At 44.8% G+C, this 23123-nt stretch overlaps 1 protein-coding gene across 6 annotated transcripts in view; it reads right to left on the bottom strand.

The window, feature by feature from the left end:
- Positions 1-12416, bottom strand: part of LRRC8D (leucine rich repeat containing 8 VRAC subunit D) — a 135304-nt gene extending 122888 nt beyond the window's left edge. For 2 of the 6 annotated variants that reach the window (XM_020907451.2, XM_020907430.2), the window contains exon 1: positions 11900-11988. The gene's annotated coding sequence lies outside the window, so the exon portion shown is untranslated. Of the gene's footprint in view, positions 1-11460; positions 11614-11899; positions 11990-12327 lie in introns of those variants that run through there. The other 4 variants (XM_070467792.1, XM_070467793.1, XM_070467791.1 and 1 more) reach the window with 4 other exon arrangements.
- Positions 12417-23123: the final 10707 nt, after the last annotated feature.

Raw genomic sequence — 23123 nt, forward strand, 5'->3', positions numbered from 1 at the left:
AGCCCTTTCTCCTTGCCCAATTTTGTTCTGTTATGAAGGGCATTTCATAATATTTCTATTGAGAAGTCATCTCTTAATCCCCTTTCTTTCCTTCAAAAATCAATGTACAAAATTCGAACGAACAAGCCCTGCCTGTCCCTCCTACTCCAGCTTGGCTTTCTGCTTTGAACTACAGTAACTGCCTGCAGCCAGTGTCGCTGCCCAGAGAAATGCCTGCTTCACCCTCACAACAAACAGCACTTTGTAGGCAAACTGGAGGCGAGCCCAAAGTAGGAGGGGGGAAAACCAAGGAAAAGGAGTTTGGGCCAGAAACTGAGTCGACACCCACATTATCGTCATTCTGTAACACAGGTAAGGAGGGAACGGGAAAGGAGAGAAGCTCAGATCAATGCCAACCTTCCCAGTAACTCCCAGGCATCCAGCTCATCAACACCCACCCATGAGAGAGACTCCGAGACTTCCAAAGAACACACTGGTTCCCAAATGCCCAACACACACGGCCACTGTTGTCAGTAAAATATCATCAGCTGTAGTATGCAGCTTATCCCACACAATCAATCCTGTTGCTGTTATCAACCTCTCCACCAATTACAGGGGATGAAACCCAAGTCTCGAGAAGTTCAAAGTCACAAAGTCAGTAGAGAAGAGTGACAGGACCAATATTCATGTCCTCCAGGCTCCAAAGGCTTGGCCCTTCCCCCTGTCCTTTATGAAGTCTGAAAAACAATTTTTAAAACATTCTCAGAAGCTCACCAAATCCCTAAGTTGTAAAGGTAAGGTAGTTTTTGTCCTCTTAAAAACAATTCTGGTGCAAAGAGTGAGGACTGTCACAGCAAGGAGGCCCCACCTACAGCCCTTAGAGGGATCAATCCGGTGTTTCAGGGCCGTGCTGAAGGAAGACAGTCTAGGTTCTGTGACGAGATGGAAAATGTCTCCTGACGACGCTGTTTGTTCATTTGGTTTGGGGGTGAAGTGTTAGGGAAGGAGTATAATTTTTTTCTAAATCAAACCCTGGTCTTGATAAAGGTGAAGTGAGGAGGAAAGCAAAAGAAGATTCTAAGGCCTATTTGTGATCCTTGATGAGAGAAGAGTACTGGAGTGGGTAGCCTTTCCCTTCTCCAGGGAATCTTCCCAACTCAGGGATTGAACCCAGGTCTCCCAATTGCAGGAGCATTCTGTACCAGCTGAGCCACCAGGGAAGCCCAAGAATACTGGAGTGGGTGGCCTGTCCCTTCTCCAGCAGATCTTCCCGACCCAGGGATCAAACCGGGGTCTCCTGCATTGCAGGCAGATTCTTTACCAGCTGAACTACCAGGGAAGCCCACGAGAAGAGTACAAGAGGCTGAAATGCAGTCCTCAGACCACGAATGCCTGCGTTCCAATCACAGCTCTGCCACCTCCAGCTCTGAGGTCTTGAGTCCCTTGGCTGCTCCCAGAGATGGGGAAGCGCAGCCAGATGGGGAACGGTGCCTTGCCGTCCTCTGCTAGAAAATGGGCTGTTGTGAGCAGTACATGAGCTGAAAACACATAAAGTGCTCCAACAGTGCCAGGCACGTGTAAGTACAAAGCAAGTGCTTCCTATTATTATTCCCAGAACAGATTAGTCTCCATGATTGTGTTCTTTTTTTTAAGTGTGTTTTAGAAGGTTAAAGAAGATTTCTTAGATAAGTTGTTAATCCATAATGTCCCCAAACAGCACAAAGATTTAGTTTCACTTCCTGACAGGATCCTCCAGGATTTCCATCTGTGGACTAGAGTCCCTGGAAGAACAAACAGTGGAATGTGAAGAATTTTCCTTCTTCTCAGCAACAGTGCAAGTAAATCTGCACCCATTTTCTCAATACTACAAACAGGCTTCCACACTGAGAAAAAAAAAAACAAGAAACTTATAGCATTAAGCTAACTAACGCAGGGGAAAATTTTTAAATTCACTTTATATCTGAAAGCAACTGAAGAGTTAAAAATTTAAAGTTATACCAGTTGAGAAAGACATGGTCCAGATCATGTTGGGATGACAATCCTAAGGACTGGGATAAAACCTGATGAATCAAAAGATATCTTCCCCATAAAATGTTGGAATTCCAGGAACAATGGGCTATCCCTGGGATGATTAAGAGAAAAAATGGTTTTTAAAAATCCCCTCTCAGGCTAAAAGTCTAGACTCAACTGACACAGAGCTCTGCTAAAAATCACCTCTCTTCTCTTTCAGAGAGGGTGTATGTACAACAGATTAAACAGTGGAAAGATTTTTCCCCAAAAGAGCAGATAAAACTAAAGACAGCAGCACTAGAAGGAAGGGTCACAACACTGGGCTGGGGTGGTGTCCTGCCCAGGGGCACCCGGCCGGGGAGAGAGGCTAAAAGTCAGCCCGCACTGGTCTTCAAGCAGCGTGCCTGGTGGAGCAGACGTGGCCCCCGCTGCCACTAACCTCACAGGGAAGGGTTGCGGGGGCAGCGTCAAGTGGTGCCAAGCACTCCGATGCCCCAGAGCAATGCAAGCTGGTGTCCAGAACCATCTGGGAGCTGGAGGCCATCGTGCATACCCCCTCGATACGATGCTGTGCTCCGGAGAGGGGCGGGGAAGAGTCTTGGTTTGTACAACGAGACATGTTCAGCTTTTCTGGTTGACTTGATGACGCCAGCTGCTCCGCCGCCCTCCCTTTGCTGTCTTCTCCTTCCTGTCACACTCCAGTTCTTCTGCAGAAGCCACACGCTGACAGCAAACCAGAGATGGCAAGACAACAGCCCTCCGCCCACCCACAGAGGTTGTGCTCTACGTCTAAATGTGCATCAGATCACAATTTTCCCTTCTCAGTGAGGACTCCTCTTTTTGCTTTCTCTCCTATTACCCCCTGAATCAATTCTAAGATATAAAGAAAGCTCCCTCTTCGCTTCCGGGATAGATGATCTTTCTTCACCTCCAGCGGCTCGTACCCCATGTTCTGTATTTCTGGGCCCACTTGCCTCCCTCAGCCGTATCTTCCACCTGCTTCGCTCCCGTACTCTACGTATTTCTCCCTCAATCATTACTCCTAGGAAGGAAAACCCCGTCAAATACATCTACTCTGGATATAATAAATCAGATTTAAAGAGCAGAAATTACCACATTGACAAGTATGGGGATTTTGGTTTGCTTTGTTGTTTTCTGTGTGTATTGTAGGGGAGGGGGGTTACACAAAGCAATGACATCACGTTTTCATTTGTTTCAACGTTCTCAAAGTCTATTATGCTTTTTGTTGAATGCTCTGCTTCCATTTACCCAGCCACTAAAGAGCTATCTATCTCTAAGGCCTAAGATCACAGGCTCTATCCAACCCACAAAGCTATTTTATTTGGTCTGCAGGAAGTTCTTTTTCAAATGTTGAGCTTAGCCCATCTTTCAAAATCAGGAGGTTTTTAAGTAATCCAGATTCCTGGCTTACAGTGAAGATCTGTCAAGACTGGCCCACATTCCCATATGGCAACAGTTGGCGGCTGAATAGACTGGCTGAACAGGACCCCCTTGACAGGACCTGCATTTTCTGGTTGAGTCCAGGCCTGCCCCCCACCCCCCCACCCCCATCACTCTACCGAGGTGAGTACCAGGTGCCATAAGTCCCCACACGTGAGGCCCACTTCACGCAGTGTTGGGCATATGCCTAAGACCATGGCTAGTATCCAACTCCAACTCTCTCTCTGGTTAGTGCAGAACTTACAGGGGTAATCAGAAAGCTTCTCCTTGGTACAGAATTTTCCAGGTACAATTCATAAGGAAAAGAACTTACAACTAAGTAAAAAGGAAAATGTCCCATAGTAAAGAAATATTTGTAAAGCACCAAGTTAAAAAGAAAGACTGTATGTGTGGTGTGTGCATGTAGGAAGAGGATTCACTGGGTAAGCTGTGTAACACTGCAGACCATTTTACAATTTGTAATTTATCATTGGCTAAATATTAATATGAAAAATAAAACCGTTAAAGTAGAAACTCAGAGTGAATTCACTCCACTGAAATGACTATACTTGAACATAATAAATCTATAAATGAAACAGACTATATATATCACATAAATATATGGATATTTATTGATTCATTATTAACTCAGAGGATATAGGTATGATTGTCTTTAATTGCATATACTTGTGATAGCATTTATTCAGCAAACATTTGCACAAAACACTTTCCCAACAGTAGCCACATCCTTTTATGTTTATGCACAGTAGTGTTGTAGAGTCAGATCTAATTAGGAGGAGGGCACTTAGTGTGTGCTATTACAAGTGGCATTCTATCACCAATATGGATGATAAAAGAGAACAGGGCTAGAGAAAGCACCAAAACACGTGATTTTAAATTACCCTCTCAATTCCAGGATCAACTTGCATTCAAGTGATTTTACCGACAGGCTGGTATTTCTAAACCACTGCGTTGATGAGAGCTCTGGCCTGCAGAGCCGGGGGCCCCCAGCTCCCCTCTTCTCAGCTGTGTGCCCATTCTTCAGATATGGTTCGTAAACAAGGAGCAGGAACCAGACGAGCTGTGAGGTCTCTTTACGACTCAAAATCAGATTCTCTTTTTTAACAGAAACATTAATAGTATTATAAAATGAAGAAAAACAAACCTAAGAGAAATGAGAGGAATGCTGTACATAAGAGAATGAGCTTTGAAATAAAGACTAGTTTCAAATTCCACTTCCACCACTTCCTTGTGATTTTTTTTTTTTTGGAAAATCACATAACCTCTCAGGCCTCAGTTACATCATCTCTAAAGTGGAAATAAGTCCATCTTCCACTTAGGACTGTTTTGCAGATCAAATGAGAATATATGTAAATTCCAGGGCACGGGTTTGGAATTATCAGTAAATGCCTAATAAATGATGGCTGTTATTACCTATAAGTATTCCATAAACTGTCCAATTACTTCTTGACCTAAGTTTAAAAAACTAGTTATAGATGATAGTAAACTGATCTTAAAAGCTTATGAAGTAGGGTAGCATTGCAAGAATCACGGGGGTCATTTTCGAAAGAATTTGAATATTCAAACATTTCTTAGAACTGGATTGGGAACAACCTGTAAAGAGAATGTGACTGATAGTACTTCACGCCCAGTGTGAAGGGCATGAATCTGTCTGGTCTCCGTTGAGTGAGCTCGGCAGAGGCAGCTTCCTGGAGGCTGACACCCTTGACGGAAGGGCCGTCTTACACTTCTCCTTCCTCCTCCCTGCTTTGTAGACTTCACTGCAGTCTTGGTGATCTGTTGATGCTGAGATTTAGCAATGGGATTTATGGGTTGCTGTGGAAGTGAAGTCTTCTCTGGCAAAGTTCCTAACTATTACCAGCAAGCCGAGAAGGAAAGTAAAAAAAGCTTTTTAAGAAAAGAAATGTTTACGATAGAACTGAACATCAATATGTGTGCTCTTTTCCCAACAGCAGGTGTCAAGAGGAGGAAACGGACATCTCAAACATCTCAGGAAGGCAATAATTCCCAGACTTTTGATATCACAGACTAGCAAAATTTCAAAAGAAGACTGTCATAATATTGCCAGATTTTAGAAGAAATCTTACCAAAGACAAACCATCACCAGTATTTCATAACCTATCAAAGTAAGCAAGATATCCCAACCAAGATTTTTTTTTAAATCCTTTCAATTGAATAAACTTAGCACTAAAATTAAAACTGAAAAGCCTGCTGCATTCTCTTTATTCTTTTCCACAGGCTGGTGTAACTGTCACTATGCATTCACAATGGACCACAGGATGGTCCCCTCACGCCATCCAGTCCAGGATGCAGTATCTCATGGAGCACCAAGGGTCACAAAGTGGACCATCTGCTGTCTTGGTCATCATCTCCCAAGGACACAAACGTATCCTTAAAGCTCCTTGTTAATCTTAACTACCAAGTGTGAGTTGTCAGCCACTAATGTTTCAAAACTTCTCTAAGGTGTCAATACCCACCCTTTCGGTACAACTATGCAAGACGGTGGCTCTCAGTCTTGACTACACACCAGAATCACTTTGGAGTGATTTGGAGTATGTCATTGGTGTAGTGTCACACTTAGCAGATTTCACATATCTTCAACAAGAAGACATTAAGAAATTACCATTCTTAGATGTCTTTTGAAGCCGATAGGACAGAAATCCTAGGTTACTTAATGCCAGGTTATCCAAATGAAACTTCACTCCCAGAGACTCTGACCCAAAAGATGCGGGGAAAGGTCTAGGCTCATGTAACTTTAAAACATTTCCCAGACTGATTCTGATGCCAGCCAGGGCTAAGCAAAACTATTTACATTATTTCCTGAATTTATGTTTTATAAGGCTTTAAGGAATGCACCTCTTCATGTACGCCTTCAGGTGTCAAATATCAACGCAGGGCCTGCTGTGGGGGGGGTGGGGAGACCAGGAAATCAGTGGCCTAGAAGATAGATACATCTCTGCCTTCGCCACACTGACAGGGCACAGGAGCAGGCAGACAAGGAAGCTGGTGGCTGAAATGGTACATGGGTCTAAGGAGAACAATCCAAGTTTCCTCTGTCCCTATCCTAGTGGTTTCATGGGCGTCAGAATCATCTCCTGGCTGTCTTCTTTCCAGATACTAGAAACTATATTTTTATCAGAAAAACAGATGGGCAAGGCTCTGTCCTCATGGAGCTTACATTCTGGCAGGACTGTCTACCCTCTCTAGGTACATTACATTGGTCATTCCAGCTCTGGTGTCTCACCTAAAGTCAGGTGCCCATGCTTTGAACAAAGCACAGTAGAAACTCAATTATGACTATGTTTTCTGTTTTATTGCCAAAATCTTTTTGATGAAGCTTAGCACTTCCTGTCCTTTTTAATCTGCAACAAGTTGGGAAAACACTGTAAAAATATTTTTGAAGCCCTTTCCTGGATTTTCCCACCAAAAACCATCTTATGACAACTCTGTAATTCCCCCCCTAATACCTGACCTCATATTTGCCCACAAAGAAACACACCTGCAAATCTTCTGATGACTAACATATCCTGGTGCAGTTTCCCTGGAATAAATCCCCGTTGGTTAACTATTTCATAATGCAGAAGAGTGCACTATCATCTGTAAACCTAGAAATTCCACTGTGTATTCCTTCTTTTGGATCAATTATGTAAATAAGTCCTAAGGGACCCTAGTGTTTACTCACCTTCAAGCAGAGTAATCTTTATCTTTAGCCTGTATCTGTGGTCTTTCATGCAGGTAGATTCTAATGCCTGCTCTATGATTATGTGTGTAAGCTGCCACTAACCACATCACCTCCTTAGGCCTCAATTTCCTCTTCTACCAAATTCAAGCACTGATCATTCCCATCTATTAAAAATTCTCTCCTTCTACTCAAAACTGATACACTGCACACTTAATTCCAAGGTGACTTCAACTCTGATACAGCCTTTGAAAGTGTAAAAGGACAATTTCTAAGGATTTTCAAATATGTCCCCATGCACGAAATCTCTTAAATTCACAAAACACCAGTTTTTACAGGAATATTTTCATCCAGAGAATACAGACAGGTTTCCCATGTCGGCCACGCACAGAAGTGAGAGCAAGCAGACTGCACCATCCAGACAGGCAACACGCCTGCAATGGACTGGGCACAATGGACATTCCTAACAAAGGAGGTTACGTGTGTTGGCTACGAAATCTGCAATTTTGTTTTAGCCCTCTCAACACTACTGGATGGTGACCACCTGAACCAAGTAATTTACTTAAATCTAGTGTGCTGGGCAGATCTAGAACATTTGGATAACCTAGCATTAAGTTACCAAGGACTTCTGTCCTATCTGCTTCAAAAGACATCCAAGGATGGTTGTTTCCTAACGTCTTCTCGTTGAAGATATGTGAAATCTGGTAAGTGTGACACCACACCGATGACATACTAAAGCTCACTTCTAGGAGAAAGGCCTGTCTCTAAGACCCCACCTCTCTCTCCTTCCCCAAAAGTAAATCTGTCACTAATTAAGTATTTCAGGCATTCTAGCAAAAAAAAAAAAAGAAGAAGAAGAAAAAAAAAACTTAGCTTAAGTGGGAACAAACCTCATACATGGTTTATGCTAATACCAGTTATTACCCTATTTACCTCTTCACAAATTTCAAAAGCAACTCTGATTTGGCAAGCTTCAGATTTGCACAGAACATTAGCAATTCTCTTCCAGATGTCTAAATAGAATTACAAAGACCCCAGAGGATGGAGTATGGATTTCAGAAGCTTGCAACAGACTCAAATAATATTGAAAGGGCACTTCAGGTGCAAACATTAGCAACAACTGAACTCACTGTAGCTTGCCCACAAACACAAATTTCTCAGATGCCCTAAGCTCGGGGTTCATCAACCCCTGGAATTCCCCTCCATCACCCAGAACTCCCAGCTTTCAAATAGGACAAGCAGCGCCAAACAAAGTACTGGGTTTCATGAAGTATTAATATTAAGTGACTACAAAGCTTTTGGCAAAGTCATCCTCCACTCCTCTCTCATATGATTAGAAAGCAGAAGTAAGATTTTAAAATCTCAAAAGACTGGAAGACTGGACCAAAATAAATAGGACAGTACTGAACAGGGACAAAAACAAAACAAAAAACACCCACTCAGCTCTCTCTCTCTCTCTCACACACACACACTCACACACACACACACTCACACACACTCACACAATGAACACAGGATGCAACAGCTAATATGACAAATACCTGGGAGTTCTGACTGTCCAGACCCTAAACATTAGTCTGTGCTGGGCTGTTCTGTAAGCTTAAGCTGCAAAAAGTAGATGTTTGTGCCTTGGTCTCAGAAAACAGCTGTCCTACTGTACTCTTTGTGGACCAGGTCAGGTCTCCATGACTATATTCAATTTCAGTCACCATAACTCTCCATAAAAGATGCTGACAAACTCAGGAGGCAGAAACCATGTCCCATGTAGAACTGTGAAAAGAATTAGGACTATTTTGCTTTGAGAAAATTTAATCGGCTGGAGTGGCAAGAAGGAAACATTATTCTGTCTTTGCGCCTTCGCAGGACTATCTGAGGAGGTGGGTCATTCCAAAGGAATAGAATCAACAGAACAAAGTTTCAGGGAAGCAGTCATCAGCTAATGATCATACACACAGTCCAAAGGCATGATGGCATGTCTGTAAGTAGAGAGGTCCCTGTATCTGGGGGTGTTTAAACAGATGCTGCCTCACAAGTATAAGAGTTTACTAAATAAGTTAGACCAAGACTTCTCTAAAATGCCCAGTCTAATTCTGAGACTTCCCCATCTGCCAGGATCTCTCAAAAATGCCTTTTTCTCTGAATAGAAGTTGCCCAGATCCTAATCCGTTCAGGCCTGAGTGTAGCAGAAGTCCCCTCGATTGGCTTCCCAACTCACAGTCCTTCCTCACCTTTCAAAACCACCTCCCCCGAGGCCTGTTCTGAGATATAACTTCACTTCGCAGTGGCTTCTACCTTCCCTATCAAGGCAGAGTTTCTCGGCTTTGGCACTACTGACATTTTGGATGGGATCATTCCTTGTAGTGGGGAACATCCTGCACACTGCAGGATGTTTAGCAAGATTCAGAGTCTCTGATCACTAGGTGTCAGTAACGCTTGCCTCCTAGCTAGGACAAGCAAAAATACAACTGTGTCTGGATATCCCAAATGTCTGCTGGGAGGCAAAGTAACCCCGTGTCGAGAACCATGCTTCTTGAAGCAAATAATTAACACCACTGACTTGTGGTTCAAGTCTTCCACTAACTATATCCCCTCGACCTCCCTTCATCAGACATGTTCTCTGTTCCAGCCAGGCAAACCTATTTTTGACCCATGACACGCCTCAAAGCTTCCCCTAACACGTGTGCCCTCCCTCTTCCAGAAGACACAAACACTCCCAGCTGGCTCCAAACATCCTTTCCATCTCTGTATTCCTTGGCCTTCTAGACAAATGCAATCCCTTGCTTCTGGTGGTGGTCTCACATGGACCGTCTTACTTGCTTTCTATTAGTACAAGAATCCTCTCCTTGACTAAGGCACCCCAACACCCACTCAGGTTCTCTGCTTCCTGCTGGTACTCAATAAATATTGGCTGGACTTTTCAGAATGTCAATATCAGCTCCAATGATACATGAAAACACATGAAATCCCTTACCGACTGCCATTTCAAGAACACATGTGATCAGGAGTACAGGGGTTTGACAAAACTTTCATGTTTTCAGTTAGTACCAATTTAATACCTACAGTACTGAGATTGAATCAAGTCTGACTTCCAAAATACAGCTATCAAAATAATTTAACTATTGGGATATTAAAGACACAGCAAACTTTTTAAAAATCAAAAAAAGTTCTGAACAATGTAAAAACTAGGGGGAGAAGGTCAAGTTTTGACCAAGTTTTTAAAATTCTGTAAACCTTGGCTGAAAGAAAAAGATAGGAATATGGCTCAATACTTTCACTGTTGCATCATACACCACTCCACAGGATCATTAAGAGAACGGGGGACTGGGTCATGTAAGGACAGCTTCCTCTCCAACTTTCTAATGTGTTAGGTTTTAATCAACAAAGTATACACTCAGACGCCCTCAATAAAAATGAGACAAATCTAAGATAAAATGTTCAGATATATAAATAAACCATGCCAATTCAAGATTTTGGATTGCTTTTTTCCCAGTTCCATGATTACCTAATCATTTCATGGGCTGCTCCCTTACTAGCCGACAGAGACCAAACACTTTGTCGGCACCTTATTCTACCTGATGGTTATCTCCAGATCTTTCCTATCTCGTTCTTGTATTCTAACAGCGTTTTAGTCAGTGGGTGTAGAAGGCAGGAAAAGAGAGGATTCTCACCCTGCGCTAGCTGATGGGAGGTGTCTGGTCAGTATTAACCAGCTGTAAAAATAAATGCTGCCTGAAGACCCCATTTATTGGGTATGGTGCAGAGTTCTTCCCACAGGTCTGTACCATGGCCCAGGAGGGGAAGATCTGAATCACAGTCATTCTTGGCACTTGGAAGCGCCCTTTGGTTGTTTACGAGGTAAACAGCCCTCCCCAGAACTGCAGACGGGAATTCCCTGGCTGCCCAGACTTCCAACCTCCAGCACAGAACACATAATAGGTGCTCAATAAAGGCAGCCTGACTAGCAAAGCTGCTAAAGAAAGTTTCCAGAAGTCAGCTCTCTCTTTACTCCTGAATCTCTTTCAAAATATGTCCTCAAAGCTTTCTTTGCCCAACAAGAAATATATTTTTTTTCCTAAGTCAAGGAGAAGGAAAGGAGGAAATCTGCGAAACAGAAGGGATATATGAGTCCAAGGGGCTCAAGTTGGGCCTCATGGTCGGCTAGGGCTCCCCAGCACCTATTCGCCCTCCTTCTGCCCAGCTCCTGAGCACTCCAACCTCTCACCTCTGCACTTTTTCTTTCCTGAAACCCCACCTCCCCACCTTCTGACACAGACACCCCAACTGCGGATCCAAGTGGGGCCGCACACCCCACCACTTCAGCAGGGACCTACCTCTCCTCCCCTCGACCTGGGGCAGCTCTTCTTTACTGCAGCTTGCTTTTTAAGAAACTAAAAAAACTCATCCCTTTATCCGCGAGGGATACCCCCAAATAAAGGGGGGAGAGAAACAGGAAGGCCCCTATGAACCCTCCAGGCAGCGGAGGTGTGCTTCTCTGAGCAGCCACCCCCAATCCTCCTCCTTTCCAAGCCCCTGCAAGGGATTCGCGCAGAAGTCCGGCTCCCAACTGCCCACGCTTCCAAACAAGCTAGAAGCGGATTATACCGGTACCCAACCCGGAGATGGCCCGCGGCGGGCTGGGTGCACCTGCGGGCCCCCGGCTCCCTCCCCCTCGCGCTGGGGGCGGGGCGCGCCAACACTTCCCAGCCCAGCCCACCCCGCGCGGGAAGGAGGCGGGAGGGGAGGCGTTTCTGGAGAAGTTGAAGGGCTCACCTTCTGGGCAGCGGGCCAGCGAGGCCAGACACCAAACACCCACCTCCGGGAAGAATCAGCGGAGCCGTAACCGGGTCTCCCCGCCCTTCCGATGGGGCGGAGGGAGGCGAGAGAAGGGAGCGCGCGTGGCGGGGAGCCGGACAGAGGCGGTCGCAGGCCGGCACGGTCCTCCTTTGGGGCCCACTCCGCGGCCCCGGAGCCCGCCGCTCAGATTGCCGAAAGCGGAACGATCTTCGGGGACCGAGGCTAGCGCTCGGCCCGGCCCGCTGGCCGCCCGCGTCCCCCAGCCCGCGAGGTCCCAGCCACAGCCTCCGCTCGGGCCGCGGCGCCGCGGGGCAGGTCGCCGGCGCCGGGGTGGCGCGTGTCGGCTGCGGCGCGGCTCCACCGGCACAGTCCCCGGCCCCTGCCCGGGAGAGGAGCGCACCAACCTTGGGGGGCAGCCCGGGCAGCTTTGGCCGCCTAGCCCCGGCTTAGGCGGAGGCGGGAGGTGGCGGCATCACCTGCGGCGTGCGGCTACTGCTGCTCCCGGACGCGCCGGGGCGGCGGAGGCGCGCGGCGCCCTGCACCCTGCTCCCGCGGCCCCGCCCGCGGCTGCCACCTCGAAGCGCGGCGGAGGAGCCGGGGCACCACGGGCGGCGGCAGCGGCGGCGACGGGAGCAGCAGCACATGACTCTGTTACGGGGGGAATTAGACAAAGCGTAACATGGACTCCGGGCCCGTGCAGGCGCTGCAGCTTCGGGACCAACCGCAGCCGGCGAGCGCCGCCACTGGCTCGGCCGCAGCCAATGGGGGCGGGCCCGGGCCTCCATGTGATGGCGAGCTCTCTTCCCCCGCGGCTCTCCGGTGCCTGCCGGGGGTCGGGACGCTTCCGCCGCCGGGCGGGCTGACCGGAGGGGAGGGGCGGCGAGTTCGGGGGCCCGGGGTCGGGCACTGGCGGCGGGAGGCCGCGGCGCCGCGCGCAGGTGCACCCGGCGGGGTGGGGGCGGCCCCCGAAGCCCGCCGTCCCCCCAGCTGCTCATCAGTGAAATGCCCACCTGGGCCGGGCACGATGCCCGCGCCCAATGTCGCCAAGCGGGCGAGAGTCCATCTCAGGAACCTTCACCCTTCCTGGGGCTATCCTGTCAGCTGGACCTCTGATAGTAAGACGGGTGTGGGGCTGGGGTATGCCATGAAATGATAGGGGGAAATTCGCTGAAAAGTCATTTCAGCGGCTTCCAACTGTCCTTACCTGGGATATAGGGCACACACAACTTAATCTTGGCTCGAATAGCTTTCCTGCCTAATTTGTTCTGTCTCTTCTATTGAAGATGCAAGAGAGAGTCACTTATTGTTTTTTATCTTGAGTCTGATCTCCCCGACTCCCCCCACCCCATTCTTTTTTGCCAAAAATGTCTTGTATCTGAAGAGGCAGATGAAAGTTTGTCCTTCACTAAACTGTGTTTCCCAACCTGATAGTTTTTCCTCTTGTTTTTGTTGTAAGATCAAAGTATATTTGAAGTCTTTTTTCATGGGTGGGGAGAAGCAGGAGTCAAGAAATAACGTCACAAGGGATGTTTGGAAGTGTTGGTTTTTAACATGGCAGATAGTTCCAGCCCAGTGTTACAATATCTCCTTTTATCTGAATCTACCGGTTTCCATGAACGTGAGTCTGCGCAGTCGTGTTTGACTCTGTGCAACACACCGGACTGTAGCCCACCAGGCTCTGTCTATGGGCTTCTACAGGCAAGAATACTGGAGTGGATTGCCGTTTCCTTCTCCAGGGTATCTTCCTGACCCAGGGATCACACCTGTGTCTCCCGCATTGCAGGCAGATTCTTTACCGGCTGAGCCCCATGAAAAATGGGAAATCTCATCTCTTCTACCAAGATATCTCCATTGTCAGTGAATATTCAATCAACATTTGCTAAGCATCTAAACGTTCTTCATAAGCATGCTGCAAAAATGTTACAGGTACTCAGGAAGGTGTGGGTTCAGATACAGTGAGAAAGTAGAGATTCGTTTTTAGAGTTTCAGGGAAGACTTCAGAGACAAGGGAGTAGAACTGACCCTCAGAGAGTGAGCACTTGTTCCCCTGACCCTGGAAGTAAAGAAGAGCAGCCCTGAGGCTGAGTGTGAACAGAGTTCCAGCACACACTCAAGAGACAGTCCTAGACTACTTACAAGATGACACTAGATTTTGAGCCTTTCTCACCTCTTGCTCGCTCACTTCCCTTGTTCTGTCCTATGTGCCAACAGCCTCTCCTGTCCACACACCCAGCCAAGAAGGAGGTGTGTAGGCAGGAGCTGTGTGTCCCGTGATCTAATTACAGTACCAGATTCGCTGATCTGGGAGATTGGTGCTGTTTTAAAATTGTTAACATCTAGTGGTGTGATATTTTGATGGAAAACACCTCACTACTATGATTAATTTGGAATGTTTTGCTGTTTGTAAAAACTCTTTTCCACGTTCTGATTTTCCCTGAGTTTTAAAGTTTGATTTTAGACTTGAGAGAACTGTGATTTCAAGAATGGGATCAATTGAGAAAGGAAAAAAGTAGTACTCAAAAAACAAATGTAGAGAAACAGGCACATGTTCTCATGAATGTGAGTGTTAATTGGGTAAATCAATTTAGAGGACAATTTAGCAATTTTGGATGGAATTAGTATGTGAGGGATTTTTTTGACCAGGCAGTTTCACCTCTAGGAATTTCTGCTTTGGCCATATGTGTGCAAAAACCATGTATTGCAGAAGCATTTACAAGCATGTAGAAAGTTGTATGTACAGGTGTATTTATTGCAGTATTGTTTATGACAGGAAACATAGAAGGGTGAGTAAGTTTAATAACAAAATCCCAGTAGGGGACTGGTTAAGCAGTTTTAACCTGTTTTATAAAAATTGGAGACCTATTTGTACTAAACTGAAAGAATGCCCAAAATCTATACATGAAAAAAGCAAGTTGCAGAACAATATGAATAGTATGATACCATTTATAAGCATATTTTGTCAAAAATATACATGTTATTAAATGTATGCTTAGGGAAAATCGGGAAGCATATATAACAAGCAGTTAACAGTGGTTTTCTCTGGATGTGAGATTATTAGGGTCATTGCTTTCTGTTACAAGTTTCTGCATGCTTGAATTGTTTTTATGTTGAGTACCTATTACTCTAATAAGAAAATAATAAAAAAAATTAAGATAAAATTGCTAAGAGCTGTACCAATGACAATAAGGATCACTCTGAGGATCTAGGAAGCAAAAAGTGTTGACTTCCCCTACTCCCCAAGAAAAACAAGTAGGACGCAGCAAAGGATGCTAACTGACTTGACTTTGGATTGAAAATGAAGAAATATGATAGAAGAGGCATCTGAGGCTGTTCAAGGCCTGTCAACAGGGATCAAGTGGGAGAAACATAATAAGGCTTCAAGGAAGTTCTAGTCAACAGAGACTTAAGAACACTTACTGTCCTTTGTTGAGTTATGGTCACAAATTGGCAACTGTTTCAACACTTGTTAAATCCAAATCATACAAATCATGACTACAGCCAACATAGTGCTTGTGATGGGCCAGGCTCTGCTCTGAGTACTGTGCATATGTCCACTTTTAGTCCTTGCAGAAACCTTATGAGAGAAATACTATCCTCATTTTTTTTTTTTCCTCTAGGAAGGGGGACTTCCCAGGTGGCGTTAGTGGTAAAGAACCTGCCTGCCAATGCAGGTAGACATAAGACATGTGGGTTCCATCCCTGGGTTGGGAAGATCGCCTGGAGGAGTGCACAGCAACCCACTTTAGTATTCTCGCCTGGAGAATCCCATGAACAGCCCATAGGGCCCCATAGAGTCCGACACAACTGAAGCGACGAAGCACGCATCCTCATTTTTTAGAGAGGCCTGGAGGAGTTTATAAGCAGTTCGAGATCACACAGCCTTCAAGTGACCTTGCTAGATTTTTAAGCCCATTGGCCTGACTCTAGAGATACAAACACGATACTGAAGACCACATAAGATAAAGGTATTTATATGTGTGCCTTATTCTACCAAGTGATGTAATTCTAAGTTGATTTGAGTTTAGTAGTATTTGGAACAGAGAAGGCAATGGCACCTCACTCCAGTACTCTTGCCTGGAAAATTCCACGGACGGAGGAGCCTGGTAGGCTACAGTCCACTGGGTGGAGAAGAGTCAGACATGACTGAGCGACTTCACTTTCACTTTTCACTTTTATGCATTGGAGAAGGAAATGGCAACCCACTCCAGTGTTCTTGCCTAGAGAATCCCAGGGATGGGGTCGCACTGAGTCGGACATGACTGAAGTGACTTAGCAGTAGCAGCAGTATTTGGAATGCCCTAAGGCACTCAATAATACTGATTGAATGAGTGAATGAATGAGTTTCCTACTAAAGAAGAATTAGAACTCCTTGGAGGAGTGATTTTGCATTGTTTCCGTGTGTGTCACCTAGTAGAGTGCCCAACATGTGGTAAGCGATATGAATTTCAGTAATCTGTAAACATGTTTTTGAAACGTTGTGCAGAAATCAACCTTTATAAATTGATCCCAAATACACCAGAGCAGCTTATGAATCATATCATGATGAATTCCTCATAGAGTGAAGAATAGCCCTGAAGGGATAGAGCTAAATCTGCTTGTACCTGTATAACCATACACAAATAAATGGGGAATATATTTGCTTGGAAAGTGGCAGTAACGCTGGAGAGCTACGGAATTTCAAGTTATGTGAGTCTCTCTGTCTTTCTCTTGCCTCTCTTAGTTTCTGAAGGAGATAATAACACCTATATCCAGATAGTGTGAGACCAAGAATTCATTCACATATGGAAAAGGCTTAGCCAAGTGCTTAGAACACAGGCATTGTTCAGCAGATGTTACCTACTATAAGTGTGTCCACACACTGTAAGTGTGATCAGATTTCTGAGTCTATGGTGATTTCTGTAAAAACTACAGCTTACATAACCTGTGATTACACCTGGAAGCTCACATACATATAAGGCTTAGAAATTACATAGAGGACATTCCTAATGGTCCACTGGTTAAGAATCTTCCTTGCATTACAGGGGATTTGGGTTCCATCCCTGATCAGATAACAAATCCCACATGCCTGGGAGCAACTAAGCCCACAGGGCCACGACTAGAAGGTCCATGCTCTGCAACAAAAGATCCTGCATGATGCAATGTGCGGCATCTAAAACCTGAAGTAACCAAATAAATAACAATAAAGTGGGGGGGGGGGGAGGAAAAAAATAAAAATAAAGTAAAATTTTAAAAATACATAGTCTGTGCTCAACCTAAGCACATTAGAAGCAGTAGACTTCTCATCTTTCTTCTACTGTGCTACCTCCCACTATCCTCTTCTATGTTTTACATGGGTTAAAACCATTTCACTTCTGGGATTATTTAAACTGTCAGCCTATTTGAAGGTAGGAGGCAAACTGTCTCCCTTCTTCACAGCTAAGGAAATAGAAATGCTGGAGACCAGACTAGAAACCAGCAGGTAAAGGGTGTAGAACAGTATAGAGAAAATGGAACCAGTTAGGGTGTGTGGGGTAACTCTCCATGGGTCCTGACGTAACATAAGGTCCAAAGGGGAAGGGGAATTGCCGGACTGCTATAGTTAGAAATAACATGGTGAAATTGAAGCTAGAAAAACTAAGGGTACGTGTCTTAATCAACCACAATAAGAAGAAAGAAATGGACCTCTGCCTTTTTAAATGCACTCATAGGCAGATTGAATCAGGATTGCCTGTCTGGTAAGCCAGTTTCTTAATTAGCAGCCCGGGACTGAGTGCTCCCTTCACTGGGGAAAAAATTTTTTTTAATTATTTAATTAATTTATTTTACTTTACAACACTGTATTGGTTTTGCGATACATTGGCTTGAATCCACCATGGGTGTACATGTGTTCTCCAACCTGAACCCCCCTCCCACCTCCCTCCCCATCCCATCCCTCTCGGTTATCCCAGTAGAAAGAAACACCAAAATCAACCACTTGAGAATCTGCGCCCATATCCTCTGCCTTTCTGCCTACTACTGCTACAGATGAGTTTACCCATGTTCTTTCAAAAAGCCAGTCCCTTCATTTTGCACTAAATCTCATTCAATCTCAAATGATAATGGTAGCAATTGACCCCTGTCTCCTGTAGCACTGACTTTCTCTCGCTACTGAATGACTGCCCTCACCATCTCTCCCATCATTAGGAATAAAATTTCTCTTGACCCTTTCCCCACTCCAATTCTTGTTCCTCCTTTGCATCTAAACATCTCAAAATAATTATTTATACTTATTATCTCTAATTCTTTCCATTTTCTCTTCAGCTCAGTCTAATCAGGAGTTTACTCCCATTATTGCATCATTGAAATTGATTTTGCAAAGGACGCTGACAACTGTCATTTTGCTAAATACAGTGACCAATTCTTGGTCCGTAATTGACGTCTCAGCATCAGTGGACACCATTGACTACTCCGTCCTCTTTGGTTACCTGCCTCCTCCTTCCTCCCAGAAAACTGCACTCCCTCCAAGGAGTTCATCTAGTTTTAGAGCTTTGGATTCCCTCTCTATGCCAAGAACTTCACATCCAGCCTAGTTTTCTCTCCTTCACACCACATTGTGTTTCTGCTTACTTGACTTTCCCATTAGGCCTCTAATAGCGCTTAAATTTGAGTTCAAAACCAAACTCTGATTTCCCCCTAGAACCTGTGAAACCCACACAAATTTCCCACTCTGAGTAAATGGCAAGTCCGCCTTTCCACTTCCTCGGGCTAAAAGCCTCCAAGTCATCTTTGACTCATCTCTCACAATATCAAAAGTGTAGGAAGTCCTGTTGACTTTACCTTCTGAATACACAGCCTTCAATGCTGCACTTTGGTTTCATCCACCATCATCACTCTCCTGGTCTAACTCAAGAGCCCCTTCACTAGTCTTAGTGCTTCCATTTCACTCTTCTGGCCCATCCCTCCCTTACAGGCTCTTCTCCATGGCAGCCAAAGTAATCCTTTTAACATGTAAGTCTAGTCACCTCATTCCTCTGCCCAGGCCCTGTGATAGCTCTCCATTTTACTCACAGTAAAGCCCAAATCCTCGCAGTGCTTTGCAAGGTTCTTACTTGATCTGCATCCCCTAAACACAACCACATCTAAAAATTAAAATTCCTTTCCTACTTCATTCCTCTTCCCTTGCTTTATTATGTTCCTCTGAGCACTTATCATGTATATATATTATATATACATTTATATATATATTTAATGTCTGTCTCTTCTAGACTATAAGCCCTTTTTATGGTCAACTTTATTTGCTAGTTTATTTTTAGTTGGCAATGCTTCATGGCATGTGTGATCTTAGTTCTTCCACCAGGGGTTAAACCTTTGCTCTTGCAATGAAAGCATGGAGTCCTAACCACTGAACCACCAGGGAATTTCCTAGAATATAAGCCCTTTAAAGACAGAAAATTTTATTTATCGTGCTCACTGACATATCCCAGATATTTAGAATAGTGTCTGACACATAGTAGGTAGTTTTAATAAATGAATGAATTTATTACAGATTTTTAATCAATATAAGTATGGGAAGAATTTTTCTAGGAAGAGAGTCTTTTCATATCATGCTGTTCTCTAAGTATTTGTTAATTTGTTAATATTAATGAAAGGCATTAGTATTCAGAGTCTCCAAATCCAAATCTTTTACTAAAACTGAACCTTGTAGTGTGTGTGGCAAAAGAAGAAACTTAGTAGAAAACATTACCTTTTTGTTAGTTCTCTAGCAAACAGGAAGAGGAAGACAAGCTGATCTGATTCAACAACAAAAAAAAATTGCAAAATAATAATTCCAAAGTCCTAAATTATAGTCTTACTAAGGAAAATATTTAAGTGAAGTAACACAGTAGTGAAAAGAACATTAGAGAAGATTAAACATTCACTTCCTCCTAACATATTACTTCAAATCTATCCTGTTCCGTAGGAAAGTGGCTGTGTAGTCTAATCTGGCTAAAAGAAAAAGTTTAAGTGAAAGAAAAGAACATTGATGTGACATAAACTAACAAGTGGGGACCTTCGTGACAGTTCTGGCAGTTGAAAGTTGAAATGACACAAAAATCCTGAGAAAGAGCCCTGTAAAAAGGAATCAGGCAAGACTGAAAAACAAAACAGAACCAGTTCCCAGAGCAAACTGATTTATATGGTCATTTGAAAAGAGGAAGGAAGAATGATTGCTAATTCCAAGTGGTGAGTTGAATGTTTAAAAACCCACACGAAACTACCCCACCAGGACCCTGCCCCCACCCGGGATGTCTGCTTAGAGCTGTGTCTGCAGGAAGAGACAATGAACATAGCAAGAGACCTGACCTGTCAAGATGAGGCTGAGCAGGGCTCAGGCTGGAGAGAGGAATGTGAGCTCAGGAACAGAGAAGCCAGCTTGGGGGTTTTCTTACTCAAGGGTGAAATGCTAACATTCTGGGTTTGAAAGGTTATTATGTCTGATTACATCTGAAACTTCATCTGACAGCTCTTCAAAACAGTATGGCCCGGAGATGACTTAAAGTAGGGGATGCAGGTAGTCACAAAACTGAAAGTCCCCTCTATCCTATGGTGAGGGGCTCCCTGGCAGTGCGGCAGAGGAGGCAACCATCCTGGCTCCTGTCCTGATCACTCTCCCAACCCAGGCAGGACACATGAGTCAAAGACAAGCTGAGACCTTGAGCCTAAGTCTAAATCTGTGCCTGAATCCCTGAGACTAGGTGACTAGGGACCTCCCATTCCCTCATCTCCCCTGGAAGTCTATCTCCAGGGTGCTAACAGTTCCTCTCGCCACTTCCCTCCCTGGTTTTTGCCTCATCTCCTAAAATCTCTGGGCTTCCCTGGTGGGTTAACAGTAAAGAATCCACTTGCAATGCAGGAGACTCAGGTTCCATCCCTGGGTCGGGAAGATCCCCTGGAGGAGGAAATTACAACCCACTCCAGTATTCTTGCCTGAGAAAGCCCATGGACAGAGGAGCCTGGTGGAATACAGTCCATGGGGTCTCGAGGAGTTGGACATGACTTAGTGACTGAACGACCACCAGCACCTAAAATCTCTCTTTCATGCAGTGAGAGTTCTGTGTGTAACCATGTTTGTCCCCCTTCTCTTTTTGTGATGCCTGGGTGATAACCTATGGACCCATAGCATGCAGATATTTTAACTGCAGAATGTTTTCTAAATTTTTTTTTCAATTTCCAATATTTAATAATCAGGAAATGTCACATAAATATCCAGATTTCCAACACTTTTGACAACTCAAACAACCAAACTTTGCTTAATTCCTACACAGCAAGCTTGTGCTGGGCTGAGCTGCTGTCCCCTTCCAGCTGCTCCTCACTCTGCAGTTCACAAGCATCCAGGCCATTCCTGATGGTCTTGGGTGATGGTGTGGGGATGGGCAGAGGGGGAAGGGTGCTGTTGCCCTTTATTATTTGGTGCATGTTGTTTTCTCTGTAACAGAGGGAAAGTTCTCTGTGTGTGTGTGCGTGCTAAGTTGCTTCAGTCATGTCCAACTCTTTGTGACCCTATGGACTGTAGCCCACCAGGCTCCCCTGTCCATGGGATTCTCCAGGCAAGAATACTGGAGTGGATGGATTGCCATACCCTCCTCTAGGGGATCTTCCTGACCCAGGGATCGAACCAGAGTCTCTTGCATTGGCAGGCAGGTGCTTTACCGCTAGTGCCACCTGGAAAGCCCAAAGTTCTCTGTACCACATCTTACTGTTTTCTCCGAAAGTGCTTCATGTACCTTATACCAGACCTACATTTAAAGTACCTATCTGGTTACTCTAGTCTCTCGAGGCTATGATCCATAGTTTACATTATCTGGCTATACGCCCAGGTATTCAACTAGGAGACCTCTAAATAGAATTCAAGAATGAGGTGATGGCATGCCTTAAGCCCCAGACAATCCAAGGCAGTATGTATTCATTGGGTGGCTAGGCTGAGGACACGCTTTCAACCAGATCTCTGATAGTCATAAAGAAAGTAGAAATTTTTCATAGGAATGTGGTCCTGAAGCAATTCCATGAAGTATGAATCACTATCCCCCTTTTAATAAATGCGAAAACCAAGGCATAGAAAAGTAAAGGGGTTTTCCCTAACCACACAGCTCCTAAGTGCTAGGAGCCCAGCCCGGATTTGTAAGGCAGACTCAGTGCTCTTTACAGCTGCTGCCTCATGGCTCCTGCACATCACCACTGAAGATCAATGTGCTTTGATTGTGAGAAGTCTTTAGGATGCTCTTTACCATCAACTCAATAACATGTTTCAATGCCTCAAGCCCAACAAGTGAGGAAAAATCCTGGAATCATCTTTGACTTATACCCCTCCAGCGCCCATATCTATCCAGGTGAATGGTCCTGTCTATTTTGCTTTTAAAATGCCAAAATGTTTCTTTCTATTCTTTCTACACAATCCCTAACCCAAATCCATTGACTCACTCTTGAATGACTGTAACGGTCTCCAGCTCAGGCCTTCACATAGCACTCTCTGTTCCTTGAGTCCCTAAGAATCTGTATTTACAAGCAAAGAAGATGGCCTTGTAACACAGCTTTCTGGTGCTATTGCCTGCCTCAGAAACTTACAGTGGTTTCCTATGCATTAGCTAGAAACCACTGGCCTGATGTTCAAGGTCTATGGTTGTGGTAGCTGTGACATTGTTTCCAATATCTGCTGTTCTCCTCTGTGGGAAATTTATGCTTTCCCAACCAGCGACCCCAGGCTTGGCCACCTGACTTGCTTTGCCAGTGAAATGTGAGTGAAAGTGACGTGGACCGTTTCTGAGCAAGAGGTTTAATGGCTGTTGTGGCTGCTCACCATCTCTCTTTTTGTTTTTTTCTGGAGGATATTAACACGCCAGATTAGAGCTGCTCTTTCAGCCTGGCTCTTCAACTAAAAAAAAACATGGTACAGAGTTACCACCAGCAGAAGGCTGAGCCTGGGGCAGTGCATTGCACACTTACTGGAAGACTCCTGTTTATGTAACATATTCACCTAACATGAGCAAGAAATCAACCTCTGCTGTTGTTTGAGAGTTTGAAGTTGTTTATCACAGGGTGGCCAGAGAAAGAAAATGATAACAGCCTCCATGAGCAGTCGTTTGCTTGACCCCACACACTGAGAGCTGCTTTCCCAGGGCTCTTGCTGGGGTTGTTCACAGATTTTCTAGTTCTCACTGAATTAGAGCCACTTAACTGGAACTATCATTTTCCTTGGTATCAACTT

Source organism: Odocoileus virginianus, chromosome 5 (genome assembly GCF_023699985.2).
Source record: "Odocoileus virginianus isolate 20LAN1187 ecotype Illinois chromosome 5, Ovbor_1.2, whole genome shotgun sequence".
Taxonomy (NCBI): Eukaryota; Metazoa; Chordata; class Mammalia; order Artiodactyla; family Cervidae; genus Odocoileus; species Odocoileus virginianus.